This window comes from Musca domestica, unplaced genomic scaffold (assembly GCF_030504385.1).
Source record: "Musca domestica strain aabys unplaced genomic scaffold, Musca_domestica.polishedcontigs.V.1.1 20, whole genome shotgun sequence".
Taxonomy (NCBI): domain Eukaryota; kingdom Metazoa; phylum Arthropoda; class Insecta; order Diptera; family Muscidae; genus Musca; species Musca domestica.
The window spans coordinates 2,108,089-2,126,643 of record NW_026712250.1 but is presented as its reverse complement, the minus strand read 5'-3'; the positions used below and the strand labels follow the sequence as shown (position 1 = coordinate 2,126,643).

At 33.0% G+C, this 18,555-nt stretch overlaps 1 protein-coding gene across 5 annotated transcripts in view; it reads right to left on the bottom strand.

Annotated features, from left to right (window-relative positions):
* LOC101891159 (optomotor-blind protein) overlaps window positions 1-18,555 on the bottom strand; it is a 167,507-nt gene that overhangs the window by 121,003 nt on the left and 27,949 nt on the right. The window lies entirely within an intron of this gene.

Sequence of the window (18,555 nt, the reverse complement as noted above, 5' to 3'; positions counted from 1 at the left end):
TTCTTTTAATACCTGTCGATAAGTATGCCCCATGCTGGCGCTGATCTTGTGGGTCTTTCTGTCGGCAGTTTAAGAATCACACAAAATCCCAGCCAATTTTTATAAAATATCGCCACCGCCACACACACACACCAAGGATATTGGTCATCGGACGTTAAGAAAAAGGAACCGAAATGACAAAATCCTTAAGGAAAAACATAATTTCTTCTTTACAAAGAATTGCAAAGATTTTCAATCAAAAAAAAATTAAAATGCGTGTGTTATGGGGACTGAGAGGGAGAGAGAGGAGGGGGAGGAGGAAATAAATTTATGTATTGTATTTCCTAACAGAGGTAACATCAAAGGAAGAGAACCCACAAATAACAGTTAATAAAAAAATAACATAAAAATGAATTGAAATGAAAGGGAAACTTTAAGATTCAAAAAGTTTTAGAACCTCTTCAAGAGGAAATGATGCACAACTCAAGAATGGCTTTAGCAAATTCCCTGCAAAATAGCTTGATGTAGAGTGCTTCGAGTCCACTTTGATCGGTCTAAAGACTGAGATACGATATCTCCACAAGTTTTGGAGTTATATAATTAACAGTGTACACAAAGTAGCTCGTATTAAATTTTTCACATATCCAAGAGTTTTAATATTTTGAGAATAACTCAAGAATGCACTGAGCTATTTAGCCATAAAATTGCTTGAGTTAATATGCTTTGAATATACTTCAATCGGGCTTTTCACACATATATGACTTCTTCACTAGTTTGGGAGTTATTTAGCTTACAGTGTCCATAGATTTCCTCGAATACATATTCCTACATTTCCGAGGGTTGTAGCATTTTTGCCATAACTCGAAAACGCATTGAGCTATGTAGCTACAAAGTAGCTTCAATTAAACTGTTTTAGATATACTACAATCGGTCTTTTCACACATATATGACTTCTCCACTAGTTTGGGAGTTATATAGCTTACAGTGTCCATAGATTTCTTCGAATACATATTCCTAAATTTCCGAGGGTTGTAGCAGTTTTGCCATAACTCGAAAACGCATTGAGCTATGTAGCCACAAATTAGCTTCTATTAAACTGCTTTGGATATACTACAATCGGTCTTTTCATACATATATGATATCTCTACTAGTTTGGGAGTTATTTAGCTTACAGTGTCCATAGCATACCTCTGCAACATATTTTTACATTTCACAGGGGTTTAGTATTTATGCCATAACTCGAGAACACATTGAGCTATTAGCCAGAAAATTACACAAAATTAATATAATTTGAATACAATTCAATCGACCTTCCCACACATATACGACATCTTCACTACTTTGGGACTTATTTAGCTTACAGTGCACTTAGCGTACCTCGATAGCACTTTTTTATATTTCATGGGATTGTAGCATTTTTGCCATAACTCGAGAACGCATTGAGCAATTTTGCTACAAAATAGCTTGATGTAAGCTGTTTCAAGTAAGCTTTAACAGTTTTTAATATAGAACCAAAGCTCATATGCATTAAAGAGTTATAGACTTAACAGAGAGCATGTTATACTTATAGGAAATATTTTTACATTTCATGGATTTTTTATATTTTTGGTGTAACTTCTGAACGGCTTGATGGATTTTAATGAAATAAGGATTGAAATAGTCTTGATTAAGTGTTCTTTAATTGAGGCAAAAGAAAGTTCTGAAATTTCATTACAGCTTTAGTTTTATTTACATTACAGTGCTTACAGAAGCAAGTTTGTAAATTTCAAATATTTTCAGCAGTGTTAGCATTTTGAGCATAACTCGAGAACGCCGCGAGCAATTGCGCTTAAAATTGACTTCAATTATTCTCTCTTGCGTGCTCTTTAATCGATGTAACCAGAGAATAAATATTAATTTACTAGTTTCAATGTTATTCGGTTTACAGTGGGAAAAAAAGCAAATTTGGAAATGCTTACTCCATTAATGATATGTTAGAATTTTTCGCATAACTCCAAAACGCATTGAGCGATTTCGCCATAAATTGCTCAATATAATCTACGTTGGGAGCTCTTCAATTCGTCTAATTAGAGTTACAAAATTCCTTTAATAGTTTTTGAGTTATTCAGTTAACAGTGAACACAAGGTATTGCAAAGGCAAATATCTATATTCCAGTGATTTCCAGTATTTTAGCTATAACTCCGGAACGGCTAACACAATTTATATAAATGACAACTTTGAATAATACTCTTTTAGCATTCTTGAACTAATGTAAAAATTTTCAACTAGAATCCCTTAGTTTGAAAGTTATTACGTTAACAGTGACGTAATGTTAATGTAATGTTACGTCAAAAATACTATTTCTATTACAATTTGAGAACGACTTGCTCGATTTTTATAATTTATGTCCTTAAAAAATCTCCTCGAAGTACGCTTCAATGGCCCCAGAAACATATTCAAGATTCCCATTTATTTTTAAAAGTTATGTGGTTAACAGTGATCACAGATATCTGTCATTGTAGAATTTTGCTCATTAAGGTATCTTGGTATTTTTGGTATAACTTGAGAACGGTTTAATAGATTTCCATAAATGATGGCTTGAACTATTCCTATTCAAATAGTCTTTAAATGACTGAATGAAATTCTGATGATAAATTCATTGGTTTGTATGTTATGTGGTTAACAGTGGCCATACATTTCTGAGGAGTGAATTTTTATTTTTTTCGGATTGTATTATATTTTATGTATATCTCTGGAATGGTTTGGTGGATTTTTGAAAATGATGGCTTGACATATTTTTATTTAAACAATCTTTACATGATTCTAAGAGATAATGTAGATTATGTTATCAATTTGCGAGTTATGACGTTTACATTGGCCATAAAGCATATCAAAGGTATATTTTCACATTTCTTGGAATCTTGCTATTTTGAGCACAACTCGAGAAGTGGTTATTAGATTTTCATAAATTTTGGCTTGAATTGAGCTTCTCTAAGCATACTAGAATAAATGATAACAAATTTTAGCAATTACTTATTTTCTTTGCGAGATATGTCACTAACAGTGGGCACATAATGTTAGTTTGGTATATTACCGATTTTTAAAGGTTTTTGATAGTTTTGCCATAACTTGTAAACGGTTTGTTGGATTTCTTTTAATTATGACTTGAAGTATTTGTATTTAGATGGCCTTCAAATATCATGACAAGATGTTGAATGTCTTTTCTATTGGTTTATGAGTTATTTTGTTAACATTTGCCATATAGCACTTTAAGAGCTTAACTTCGTATTTTATGGGCAAATAGTTTTTTGCGCATATCTGCAGATTCGATTGGTGGATTTTCCTAATTTATGTCTTTAATTGATCTCCTTCAAGCATCCTTTAATAAACCTGAATTGAGATATGATATTACTTCAATGGTTAACGAGATATGTCAGTCACAGTGGGCACATAGTGTGGTTTTTAAGTATTTTTTGTTTTCCAGGCGTTTTGTTATTTTAGGCATAACTTTTGAATGGTTTAATCAATTGGAATGTTTTATAGCTCAACGTAAAGCTTAAAGATAAGCTTTAGTCGCTTCTTGCATTTATTTTTTATATCTCTATTTGTTTGTGAGTTATTTGGTTAACATTAGTCATATAGCACTCCAAAGGCATAACTTCGTATTTTATGGGCAAATGGTATTTTGCAAATATCTGCAGATAAAATTGGTGGATTTTCCTTATTATTAGCTTGAATTGATCTTCTTCAAGCATTTTATAATAAACTTTAAGTATGACATGATGTTACTTCAATGGTTAACGAGATATGTTACTTACAGTGGACACATAATGTGGGTTTTAAGTATTTTTTGTTTTCCAGGTGTGTTGGTATTTTAGGCATAACTTGTGAATGGTTTAAACAATTGGAATGTTTTATAGCTCAAAGTAAAGCTTAAAGCATGAGCTTTATTTGCTGCTTCCATTTAATTTTTATATCTCTTAAAAGGTCTATTGGTTTGTGAGTTATTTGGTTAACATTGACCATAAAGCACTTCAAAGGCATAACTTCGTATTTTATGGACAAATGGTATTTTGCGCATATCTGCAGATTAGATTGGTGGATTTTCCTAATTTTTGGCTTGAATTGATCTTCTTCAAGCATTCTATAATAAACCTGAAGTAAGATATGATATTATATCAATGGTTACCGAGATATATCACTTACAGTGGTCACATAGCGTGGGTTTTAATAATTTTTTGTTTTCCAGTCGTGTTGGTATTTTAGGCATAACTTGTGAATGGTGTAACCAATTTTTAAGTTTTATAATTCAATGTAAAGTTTAGAAAACGAGATTTATTTGTTGCCTTCAAATAATTCTAATATCTCCTATACCATGTGAGTTATTTATTTAACAGTGAACATAGTTTACAAGTTAATATTTCTCATTATCTCACATTGATGGTTCATGTCTAAAATAAATTATGTATAACTTGTGAATGGTTTAATCGATTTTAATTTTCTATAATTCAATGTAAAGCTTAGGGAATGAACTTTATTTGTTACCTTCAAATAATTCCAATATCTCATATACCATGTGAGTTATTTATTTAACAGTGAGCATAGTTTACAAGTAAATTTTTCTTATTATCTCACATTGATGTTTTATGTCTAAAATAATTTTAAGATTTTTGATTTTAATTTTTTTGTTCTATTTGAAGCCTTTTTATCACATTTTACAAAGTTTATGGCAATATTTGCCCCAGAAAATTTTCAATTTCCATTGAATTTCGTTCAAAATTTAATGGCATTCCCCTTCCAAGTCTAATATCCAGTAAAAGTGTTTAATTATTATTATTTTTCTGGATTATTTCAAAAACACACAATTACCATGAAAAACATAAAATTTCGAATAGATTTTTATTACCCCACTGTGTGTCTGTCCGTGAGTTGAGAGAAAATGCCTAACTAACCCGTCTCGGTAGACATTTACACGTTTTCCCAGTTTAACACTCGAAGTTTTATTGTCGCGCCATACAACGAAAAAAATCAAACGTTTTTCAGGTGAGTGTGAAGAAAAGTGTTAACTATGATTGTTGTTGTTTTTTCAGCTGTTGCATATTCAATATTCCGTTGGCTCATGACAGCATTTATTAACTCGAATACATGCGCCTCATGTGATTGAGTAAAATTTTGAAGAAAAAAAAATATATTTTTCTTTATTAATATTTAGATTAATTTCCAACTAAAACAAAACGACGACAACAACAACACCAACAAATGCTTAAATTGAATCAAAAACATTTAGAGACTTCCAAGAAAAAATTGTTCATATCGACCACTGAATACATAATTGAAAAACATAAATATAACACCACAAGCAAAAAACCAGCCATCCAACCAACCACTTAGGTCGCCAGCCCAACCATTGAGCCATGGATCATGGCTGGCTCCCAAGCTAGAAGAAGAAAACCCATGGACATCCAGACTTCAGACACATTTATTTATGTTTTGGAATATTTTTTTTTTTCTGTTGTCTTCTTATGAGAATTATGCTCCGGGGGGGGATAGCTGAAAGTTGGGCCGCTGTTCTGAGTGTTGGAGGGTACTTAGAGCACAACAACGCATGAAGTTGCATCAGGCATACAAATCACGAACTCTTTAGAGCAGCAACAGCAGCAGCGGTTTGGCTGAGAATGTCTTGTGAGAAGTTGTTGCTGTTGATTGTGGGTGCTAATGACAATGGCTGGGCCTGTTGTTGCTCTTGTAAACCATAAATTGTTATAATTTTATTAAATCATTTTAAACAACAACAACGAAAAAGAAAAAATCTACTTCAGTCTGTTCTTGCGAAAATGATTTGTAACTTATTTTCAGCCTGATTTGTTTTTTCTTTTCGCTTTTTTGGTTTCGAAAATTTATTCTATTAGTCGTCAGCAGCACGTTCGCCAATGTTTATTATTGTGGCGTTAAAAATTAAACAACTACGTTGTTCATAGAGTTATTTGGCCAGGCCCGGCCTGGAATGGCAGTGGCATGGACTGGCTGACAAACTGCCTGATGCCTTACTGGCTAGGTTGGATGGATGGTTGGCTGGCTGGCTGTTTGGCTGACTAGCCACACAAAACATTAGCGCGCGTAATTGTTGGCCATCAATATGCGAGTAGATGCCATAAAAATGGCCACTTTTAGCAATTTTAGCTGGTCGGTGACAAAAATCAAAGCGAACACCCGACGGCGCACCTATTTGGTATGCAAAAATGCGCGCCACAATGTCTCACAGAGACTGAATACAGCACACAGAGAACACACATACATACACATATACATAATAAACATATTCAACAACATCATCAGAAGCAGCAGCAGCTACATATATGGTTTGCCAGTACATCATATTTAGTTGAAGGGTGGTGTGGGAGGACAGGTCATGAGTAACAAATGTCCAACACCCATTCTTGTTTTGAGGGGGGGGGTAAACAAAATTTGCCCAACTGAATGTTTTTATCCATTTTTGTTGATTTGTTAATTGGACTCCACCCTCTGGGTTGGTGTTAATCTTTAATTTATGCCAAATCGACTGCCTCTTTTATGGGGATTTACGGAAGGAGGGGAATCTTTGACCGGCTCCAAATAGATAAAAAAATTTGGCCATCTTGAGAGAAAGAGAAATCATTGCCAGATAATATTCTCGGAAAATCAGAGATATTCTCTTCAAGCCTCAATTCTTAAATATTCGGAAATTTAAAGATATTTCACATCCCTTGAGTTAATCGAACATGGTCCTCAAGTTGTCAGAACTTAAAGTGCGATAGCTCACTTAAATTGACCCACGGGAGGCAATCGCCATGATGAATGTACTCAGAGCCATCTATAGTTCAAATTTTTATTTTTTTTTTTTTTTTTGGAAATAGCGCTTTATATTCTGTATAATTCTAAACCTCGGCAAAAAAATGAAAATTCCAAAAATAGAGTGCAATAAAAGCTTTCTGGATTTTCACAATTGCATTTTTGATTTGTTATGCTCTGGTAGCGCCATCTATATTTCAACTATCTTACCTCTAAACCACAAATGGGTGCCAGAGAGGGAGAGAAATGTGGTGCTGGGCCAAAGTAAAGGTAAAAGTAAGGAATGTGCTCAAAATATGGCAATTCTCTTCAAAGGAAAAATAATTGATTACGAGAAACGTTTTCGGATTTATTTAGTTCCGCAAACGCCATCTACGTTTCAAATATATTTTTAGGGTATCAAAACTGGGTGCTGGCGCATTTTTTCCATTTTTCATTGATGAATTTAATTTTTTACAGATTTGTAAAGTTCGCAAAATATTCTTCATATTCGTCATCAAGTCATCTGAATTTCGAAATAACGCGCCTCATCGAAATAACGGTCTTAGATCCTAGGTCTCTTTGAACAAAATTCGTTTCGATCAAGCGATGTCCGTCCGTCTGTCTATCTGGAAAACTTCGTACATCGTAATATTACTGTCAAACTTAAATCAAGCTCGAAGATGGACAATATTGCTTCACTCCCTCTGGCACCTCCCCCACAAAATGTCAAAAGCTTCACAGAATATATTTTACTGCCCAGAAAGAGAAAGTATAATCCGATTTTACTCCAACTTTGCATATCCCAATATATGCATCAGTGCTAGGTCAGGTGCGAAAATGGACCATGTCGGTCTACTCCATCAAGTACCTCCCCCACAAAGGGTTAACATTTGGAATACTTATAACTCTTATAAAATGTGATTTAACAGTTCGATTATCTTCAAATTACACACAGCACAATATTTTTATCAGGTCAAGGTATGTTGTGAAGGTGGGATATATCAGTCCACTCCTTCTTGTACCTCCCTCACAAAGGGTCAACATTTTCAGGACCCATGAAAAAAGCGAAAATAACGTCAGATTCTATTTAGACTCTGTTATAAAGAAGAATTAGGAAGAATTAAGAATACAATGCCCTTATTGTGCCACCTTTGGTACTTATGGGCACAAATTATAACCTTTCGAAAATGAAAACTCTCCAATCGATTTTTTTAAATTGTTATCCTAAAATTCTTTAAAAAAAATGGTTTTTAATCTCCCTTTTTTTTTTTTTTTTTTTTGAAAATGAAAATCTTTCCAATTTTTTTTTTTAATTTGGTCTCTAAAATTCCTTGAAAATGAAAAAAATCTGCACTTTTTTTGAAGTTATGGATCCGAAATTCTTTATGAATTTCGATAATATTCGGACAAATGTTTCGAAATTGGGTACGGTAAATTTTTTTCCAAGCACTAGTTGTTCTTCTTTTGAAAACTATACGCTCCGATTATAAGCTTCCATATAAAAGTTCTTCCCTTTTGAAAACGGAAAAAATATTATTATTATTATCATTATTTTTTTTTTATTTTTTTTGTTTTTTTTTTTTTTTTTTTTGATTTGGACTGTAACTATGGGTATCGATTGAATTGGGACCACTGCTTCGAAATTGACTCGCTTACCAGATGTTATATAGCCTATACTCTAATCATGCCACCTTAGCTTCAGACACACCTTCCATATAAATACTCTCTCTATAAGGAAATTGCCCGAAATATCTTCCAAATTTTGGTTCTAGAAATTTTACCGATTTCTATGAAATTAGAAAAATATTCTCAAAAAAATTTAACTTTCAAAAATCTGTAAAAATAAGGGACTAATTGTCCCACCCTTTTCACCTAAAAGCAGATATTAAAACCTCTCCCAAAAAGGCTAGGAAATTTTGATTAATATCTGCTTTGATATGAAATGTTGACTGAAATCTTCTATCCAGAATATAACCCTGACTAACTTGAAGAAAAATGGGTCTATTACCCAAAAATGTCTCTTCCATTGAAAATTCTCCACAAAGTGCAATTACTTATGCCCTAATCGAAAAACAAAAATAACGACTACAACAACAAATTGGAGACAAAACCCTTGGCCACTTCAGCAGCGTTGCGAGAGCGCGTTAATGTTGTAATTTAAAATAATCACAACATGTTTTTGGCATTTCGAACATGAGACGACAACGACGACGACAATAGGGTCAGCCAGAAACTAGTCGCTCATTGTTGGTCGCTTGTTCAGTTGGTTACATTAAGTAATTGTCATGCGTTTATGTTGTTGTTATTGTTGTTGGTTGGTCTTCTTTTGTTTTGTGAAATACTTGCGAGGCCGGAAATTGAACTTAAACACCTCTAATTGTGCCCAAATAAAGAGAGAAGCGGACACACAATTACTTTTTCGAGTACCAAAATTGGACACACAAACAGAATGGTGAAAGAGGGGGAGGGGAAGGGTGCCAAAGCAATGTGTAATAATAAATTTACAAATCAAAATAACCAAGTCTTCACCCAAAGATTTCCACCTTAGCCACAAAACGCCGTTTAAGGCTAATTGTCATTTCGAATTAGGTCATTATCAGTTTTAAATGTCTCCGGGGCCAGTGGCGGCCACACATCGTTTGGCGGTTTTTCTTAGAAACAATTTTTTTTTTTTTTTGGAGGGAAAAGGTTTCGATTTTGGGTTTTTTTTCTGTTTTTTTGGGACAGACCAACAAATTTGTTCGGAAATCAAATATAATTTCACCCAGGGTTTAAGCGTGAATTTGCCACGAGACAAAACCAATGGGGCAGATAATCAATCGGCTTAAAGCCCAAAAGCCACATATCATCGGGGATTCTATGCCAGGCTGCCTGGCTGCCAAAGAAGACCAAGAAGAAGAAGATGGACAAGGAAGAGGGATCGTTTGGGTTCATGTGTGACAATGCTATCAGTTCGGAAAAAAAATTAGCAGAGCTGTGATGGCTTTTGCCAAATCATTAGCTGCTTGTGGCGCAGCTCCTCAAAATTGTTTGATGGCGGGCGTTTGAATTCTTGCAGCAATTTCTGCTTCTGCTGCTGTCGCGAGGTTGCTCTTGAAGCTGTCTGTCTCTCTGTCTTTGGCTGTCGCCATCCGTCCATTCTTTTGTCGCAAACTTTGATGTGTCATCGGCCATCTAGGAAATGTTTATCAAATTCATTGAACCACTTTCATTAGTTTTGACATCCTTTGCTTTTCTCTTCTGCTTTTTTTGGGCTTTGGATGCTGCTGAGCAGCGGAGCAGTCAGCCAGACGAGACTTCTTTGATTTCTTTTTCCACTCTGCTCTTACAATTCTTTGCATGTTTGATTTCAATTCAATATTTTTTCTTTTTGTATTCGCAACTTCTTTTTGATTGCGTTTTGGTGGGATATTTGTGTCTCCGTGGTAGTGTGTGAGTGTGTGTGTGGACTCTGGAGACGGACGCCTGATATTCGTTAACTTTATGACAACTTGTGTCGCTGGGCTTTGAACATTGCCAGCGTTCATTCTTACATGTTGTTATCTCATAAACGCATCATAAACGCGCTTTAATTCTGCTATCCCTTTTTTTTTGATGGGGGCCAGAAGAAGGGCGAGAACGAGGAGGAGGAAGAGAGGAAGTTTTGTCCGGGCGACACTTTAAAATTGTGGCAAACCCAATCTCCTCTTCTCCATTTGGTGTTGAGTGATTTTTTTGTTTTTTTTTTTTGTCTAACCCTGCCCCATGCCTGGCCTGGCCAAGAAAAGCGTGATGCTTGATTTCAAGTTGATGAAGATGAGGATTCGAATGGCTGATGATGATGGTGAGGTTGATGGGCAAGCAGTTATTAAAACACCAGCACACGTAACATGCTCAAAACTTCCCACTTTTTTGTGCGATTTTTTTCGGGTTGTGGCAACAACAACTACAACAAAACATCAGTTTATTGCCAAATCGTAGTTGATTTTGTTTTTAAGAGAGGGGGAACAAAAGGACAAACAACGGTTCGGCCACTGCTGACCATCTCCAGCAAAAAAGCAAAAAAAAACAAAACTGGACAATCAAAAAATCTTTGATATTTCACTGGCGCCACAAAGACGCTGTGCCGAATTTAAGTTTCTTTTTGTTTTTGGTTTTTTGCAGTACTTCTTTTTGGTTGAGTTTTTGTGTTTTTGGCCGATTTGTTGTTCCATCCTCATCATATTCTTCCCATCATTTTCATCATAAACTACATTCTTTTTTTTTTTGGTTTTTGGTACTCACATTTAAAACACAAATATGATTAAATTTAGTTGAAAAAAACAACAACAACCACATTAATATCGAAAAGTTTTTTTTTTAACCAAAAAAAAAAAAAAAAACTAAAACATTTCAAATTCCCCAACCAAAAATTATGGAGTCTCTAAATAAATACCTCAATGAAGTTAAATGAGTTTTTAGACATAAAATTTTTCGATACTTAAATTTGAGAAAGAAAATCAAAAGAGAAATATTTGGAACTGGAAGAGAAAACAGGAGGACATATTTGAAGAGAGATAGATACCCAATTGGAAGAACTCCAGTTAAGTAAAAACTCGGAGATTTTTTTAAATTTTTTCCAGGGGTATACCCTGATGAGGAAAGGAATTTTTTTCTTGAGGGAGGGAACCGGATACCCGGATATTATACCAAAAATCCGGGTCCACGACCCGGGTTGCACCAGGAACTCCTAAGCCAATATAAACAATATTGGTATCATTTGAAAGTGAATAAAAATACCCTGATGGGTTAAAGTACTATTTTTCTTGGAGGACGGGCCCGGATACCCGGATATATGACCCAAAAATCCGGTTCCAAGACCCATGTTTCACCAGGAACTACTAGTCCGTTATAAACAAATAGGTATCATTTGAAAGCTATTAAAAATACCCAGATATTTGCATCGAAAATTCGGGCCCAAGACCCGTGTTACACTCAAACCTAACAGGCCCATATGAACAATAAAGGTATCATTTGAAAGCTAATAAAAATCCAATCTATCGAACATGGAAGTGGGAACATAGTTATTTAAAACGATTCGGGAATTGTAACAAAATTAACGATTTTTTTGGAACCGGATTTTTTAAAAAATCCCCCAAAAATCGAAAAAACTCCCATTATGGGAGTTCACAAAATTTATGAAAAATTATAGCCAACCTTTCCAAAATGCAGCAATTTGTGGTATTATTTTTCTTTGATCTAGATATATGGGCGTTCAAATCCCGGACAACTCGATTCTGTTGGATATTTTATTAGCTTTCAAATTATACCCATTTTTTTTCACAGTAGGTCCGGATTTTGGGCCCACTGAGTATCAGGGCATTTGGCTCCGTCCCCCAAGAATGAAATACTTTCCCGGAATCAGATTGCAAATAAACACCTCTTGAGACATATTCGAAAAAAAAATTATTTTTTACTAAACTAAGCTAAGCCTGGATCGAGGTATATGGGTGTTTAGGCCTCGGACAACTTGATTCTGTTGGATAATTTATTAGCTTTGAAATGATACCCATATTTTCCACAGTAGTTCCGGATTTTGGCCCCGGACTATAGGGTCGAATATCCGAGCATCCGTCCACGTCCCCCAAGAAAAAAATACTTTCCAGGAATCCGATTGCAAATGCCCATCTCTGGAGATAAATTCAAAGAAACCCGAGAGTTTTAACTAAACTACAGCTAAACCGAAAACGAAATGCCAAAAATTGGCGATATTAGGAGGAAAACATGATTGAAGCGTAAAAAAACTCGGAGTAATTCTTCCATGGAGTAATGACCCATTTTCTGTACCAACGATTCTGGGTGTTATCCAAAGATCTTCGACAAATATCAAGGCTCTAACCTAAATGTTGCGAAAAATTACTCAAACTATAGGCGTCCCTTTGTATATTGGCCAAAAGAGAGCTATACCAAAAACGTGGATCTACATGACCTATTTACAGTGCCAATGATTCTGGGTATAATCCAAAGATCTTTGACAAATATCAAAGTTCAAACCTAAATGTTAGGAAATATAACTCAAACTTTAGGCGTCCCTTTTGTATATTGGCCAAAACTATAGAAAGCCCTTAACAAAGATTGGCCTAAAACCTCCGAAACTCCTTTTGGGGGTTTTGATCTAAAAAACGAATACCAGGTCCTCTTTTAAGAATTTTACACCACCCCGGCTGGCTATTGGATAGTGAAATTGTGAGAAAATTTGCAGGGAATTGGGAACGAGTTTTTAATTGAAAATAAGCAAGGTTTTTTATAAACAAAAATTTATGATATTTTTTTCCTGGGTATATATTGAATATACAAATATCTTTTGGTCAGAGACTCACAACAAAATTCGATGTAGAATAATTCTTCCCTTGACATTTTCGCCAAAAAATGATGTATAAAGGGAGATTTTGACTTGCTTTGGAAAGGTGTAAAATTATCATGTAAAAAAGCTAACTCAAAATTTTCACATGTAATATACTAATTTCAAATGTAATTTGCTTAAAAACAGTGAGAGCTAGATATATGATTTATTCTGAGATATATGGTGAAATTTAGTGTAGAATATTTCTTCCTTTGACAGTTTCTGCATAAAACGAAATTATATGATACTTTCAGGTGTCAAATCGAAAAAAGTCCAAAGAAAAATTAATAAAACAAAATTGACAAAAATTTTTGGATTTTTTTTTTTTGCAAAATTGTTTTAAATATTTTCCGTATATATAATGGAAATAGAGATTCCATTTCCTTGATGACCTATAGTGAAATTTGATGAGGAACATTTCTGTCCTTGAGACTTTTTCCAAAAAATGAATTATTATGGGAGTTATTGACTAAGAATGGAAAAGTGTTAAATTATCATGTAAAAAAAGGCAAACAAAATTATGTGTACTATAAAAATTTCCAATCTAATTTTCTTAAAACCTATTACACCTAGACATATGGTTTATTTTGAGATTTATATTGAAAAATAGTGTAGAATATTTCTTCCTTTAATACCTTCCACCTAAAATGAAATTTTATGTTACTTTCAGGCGTCAACTTGAAAAAAAGGCCAGGAAAAATTGATCCTTGGTGACTTCTACTAAAATGTGCTGAAGAATATTTTTGTCTTTGAGACTTTATCCAAAAAATCGATTATTAAGGGTGATATTGACTAAGAATGGAAATGTGTTAAATTATCATGTAAAAACAGCAAACACATATTTTTCACTTGTAGTACACAAATTTAGATATATAGTTTATTCTGAGATTTATTGTGAAATTTAGTGTAAAATATTTCTTCCTTTAACATCTTCCACCTATAATAAATTTTTATGTTACTTTCAGGCATCGAACTCGAAAAAGGGGCGAGGAAAAATTAATCAAAAATATTACGAAATATTTTCGAGTTTTTTAGGCAAATTTGTTTGAAGTATTTTCTGGATATACAATGGATATGCGGATTTCTTTTCCGTGGTGACTTATAGTAAAATATTGTGAAGAAAATTTTTTTCTTTGATATCATCCTTCTAAAACGATGCTTTGTTGGAGATTTTTACATAAACTCCCACAAAGTTGGGTTTTAACCCTAAAATGTATTTTTAATAATACCAGTTTCCCTTAAAAATTTCAAACAATCTCCAAATCGGTATTTTTCTCTTTAATTCCTTTCTCTCTCTAATTTTTTCATTTTTTTTTAATTTAATTTAATTCAATTTAATTTCCAAAACATTTGTTTCAATTTGCTACCATTATCTCCAACTCCATTTCGAAACAAAAAAATATAAAAATAAAAACAACAACTTTCAATGTTTACAAAACTTTGCGTTACGCTTGAAATCTTGCGCACTTTTCAATTTCAATTCATTTTCAGTCCTGGCTGGCTGGATGATTGCCTCCCCGACTGCCTGCCAGCCTTCCTCGCTAATTTACTTTCAAAAAAGTAACGCACATTTTCTGTTATGTGTGCAATGAAATTACTTTTGACTCACAAAACTAATTCGTTTAGTGATTTAAATAATAAAAATAAATTAGGTAAAAGCAAGAAAAGAGGAGATAGGCAATGGAGAATAGAGGAAAAAAAGAGAAAGGGCGGAATTTTCAATTTGTATAGAAGTAGTGTTTGTTTTCAAGTGATTAAATGAAGGAGATTCAGGAAATAATTTAATTTGGAGAGTATTTCAGGGGATCTGTTTTGAAAAAGGCAGAGAATTTTAAAACTGCTTGAACTCGTGCTCACAACTGATTTCTAGTGGTAAATAATGGTCTTATAAGAGGTTATCTTTCCAAACACCCAGAAAATGCTATTTCCGTGACTCTTTATAACCAGCTAAGGTTTTATTCCGAGTTCTTTCCGAATTCGGTCCGAATGTCTGCTGAAATTTTTGACTCTAGTTCCGAAATTTCTTTCGATTTCGGTTATATAAAAAATAGTCACCGAAAACGGAAGATTTACTAAGAAATTTCTAAAAAAAAATATATATATATATATTTGAGTTTCCAGAGAAAGGCAATACTTTGAACATCCGCAGAGATACGCCATTTGAAATTTTTTAGAGATTTTTACAATTTACGGGATTTCTGTCGAATTTGAAAGAGAATTCTTTGAACATCCGCAGAGATTCTCTATTTGGTATTTTTACGAGTGTATTTAGGTAATCGCCAAAAAACGCAGGAAATAGTCCAGAAGTTCCTTAAAAATAAGAAAATCGGTCCAATTTTTAGTAGAAATTTAGAGAAATCAATAAAAATGAATAAATGAGAAATCTAGGGAAAAAATCTAAAATCGGAGCCCACGGGACAAAAATTGTTAACTGGGTAGCTTCTTTACGAAGTATTCGAGGGGAAGAGCCAAAGTCCTCAAGCTGATGAAGATCCACATTTTTTAAAATATAGAAATACTAATAATCCTCGGCCAAAATATGAGCTCAATTGGTTTTTGGGATCTCTGTGAGCTTTCTATAGAGAAATCTGGAATACAGTCAGGACTTAAAACATAAAGAAAAAAATGCTTAATCAGGTTAAAGATATGACGGATTTTTGTTCTACAGCTAAAAGTAGGGTGCTAAAATCCACACGAACTAAAGCTGGTGTATAAAGAGTAATTAAATTTTAAATATCGCAGAGAAGGCTTTCCAGATAATGGAGATCACAGTGGAATGATTGTCTTGTGACGATTTGCAATGAAACTCCGACGCAGTCAAAGAGGCCTAGGCTCCTAGTCCCTCTCCTAAATGTTATATTTTAGGATATATTTAGAGCCTTGTGCTTGAAAATCCAACTCGGCCGAAACCGAAAAATGGGATTTTTCTCGTTTTGATTTTTCTAGTGCCAGGAGTGCTCCCGCTTCATAATTCGCTGTGAAATTTTAGAGGATAATTATTGAAATGTACAGATTTATGAAGCCCTATTTTTCAAAATATACCAAATTTCTACAAATATTAAAAATACTTCTCTAATCAAAACATTTTTCTTTTGGGAAAAACATTGCTATTTTCGAGTCCACCGGAAGGTCCTATATTAAAAAAAACTCCCTACCCTGGAAAATTATTTTTTTCTTCTTCCAAAATCGAAAATTGTATTGGACAAACATGTCAAAATTTGTAAGAAGCAACCCATAAAACATTTGGATCGAAAAAAAAATTAAAAAAATCTGAGGCAAAATATATCCAAGGAAGACAAACTTTTTAGAGATCTGGTAAATATTTCTAAAAATATGTTTCTGAAATATTTTTGCTGAATATATCCTTTTTGGACCCCTAAGAAATTTCTTCTGTTTCGCAGAAAATTTAAATTCAATAAATTTTCCAGTGTTTTTATTTCAAACACTATCCATAATAAATCAGTTTGAAAAAAAAAATAAGAAAAATTTCTTTTTAGCGAAACTTCTTACGCCTTTTTAAAGTCTTTACTTTTGAAAATTTGAATTCTTATGAAAATTATTTCCAAGGAAATAAGTTTCTATGAAAGTTTCTAAAATCGTTTTGCAGAAAATATCCCTTATGAAGACCATAACACTAAATCCTCTTCTAAATCTCGAATAAAAATTTTCAGATTTTTCATCATCAGGTGCATGTGTTTCAAACCCTTTCACGAATACAACTTTTATTCAAAGTCCTAGATTACTTTTTATCAAGTCTTGGAATAAAGAGGAGAAGAAAGAGGAAAAAAAATCCAATCCTGTAAAAGTTTTTCAAAACCATAAAAATACTCATTTCTTATTGAAATTACTCAAAATATCCCCTTTTTTCTTAGAGCAAGAAAAATATTCAATCCTGATAGCGTTTTTTAAAACTCAGATACAGATTTTTTAAATACTTCTTCGAAATTATCTTCCTTAAAAAGTTCTGGGTTTTTATTAAAAAAAAATCTGTTCGAAATATTGATTTTCAGTAAAGCGAAAAAATATTCGATACTGAGAAAAAAAAAATCAAAGCCCAGGGATTTGGAAAAATCTTATTTTTAAACCTTAAGATTTGATTAAAACTTCTCATTTTTTTTTAATTATAAGGAACAGGAAATTAAACCCCTTCCCTGGATGTATCTCCCTTTAAAAAGCCTGAGTTTTTATTTAAAATATTCAGAATATTCCTTTATCTCTAAGCGAAAAAATCTCAAAAAATCTTCAAATCTCTAGGATTTGTTAAAAAATCCAGCTCTATATTTATCAGGCACAGATTTTTCAAATCCTTTCTTGAAATTATATTCTTCCTAAAAGGTTTTCAGTAAAGCGAAAAAAATATTCGATACTGAAAAAAATTCTCACAGACCATGGATTTGGAAAAATATCATCTTTAAACCGTAAGATTTGATAAAAAGTTCTGATTTTTGTAAATAGCAGCTACAGGAAATTAGACCCCTTCCCCGGATGTATCTCCCTTTAAATATCCTGAGTTTTTATTAAAAATATTCAAAATATCCCCTTTTCTCTAAAATTCAAACTTTTGAATAAAAAATATTCAAAATGTTCATGTTTTTCTAATATCCAATTTGAAAGACCTTAGGGTTTAAAAAACCCCCTCAAAACCCTAAGATTTGATAACAAAAATTCAATTTCTATATTTATCAGGTATAGGTCTTTCAATTGGCTCTGGGTTTTTATTTAAAAAAATGTTCAAAATATAAATTTTCAGTAAAGCGAAAAAAATTTCGATACTGAACAAGGTTTTCAACGGCCATGGATTTGATAAAAAAAATTATTTCATTTTTTAATTATCTGCTGCAGTTTTTCAAAACCCTTGGATGTACCTTCTATTAAAAGTCCAGGATTTTTATTAAAAAAAATTTGAAGGTGTTTTTTAAAACCAAAAACGATGTTTTATAATCTTAAGATTTGTTAAAAATTCTGATTTTTCTGAAAGATTTCATAACAATTCTCAAATTATTATTATTTATTTATTTGTTTATTTATTTATTTTTTTTTTTTTGGAAAATGTAAAAATCTTTCAAATCCTTTGGGGGAATGTGTTATTTTTCAAGAATTAATTTTTTCTATTTTTAAAGCATTTAAAAAATATTATTTTTTTTATTATTTTTTCATCGAACTTTCCTTTCCTCTTTCTGTTCTCCCTATATTTATTTCGAATACATTTTTTTTACAAAAATTTCAATTCGTTCCCGAAATTATTTTCATTTGGCAGATGCAGCATCTGCGATGGTTTATGAAACATTAAAACTAAGATTTATAAAATTTTAAACATTCAAAACCTTTTCTATTTTCTCAAAATCAATTTCAGGTCCTTGGGAGGTTTTCACACTTCATCCTGCCATTTAACACATTTTTCCCTGTCCTCATTATCCTTTCAATT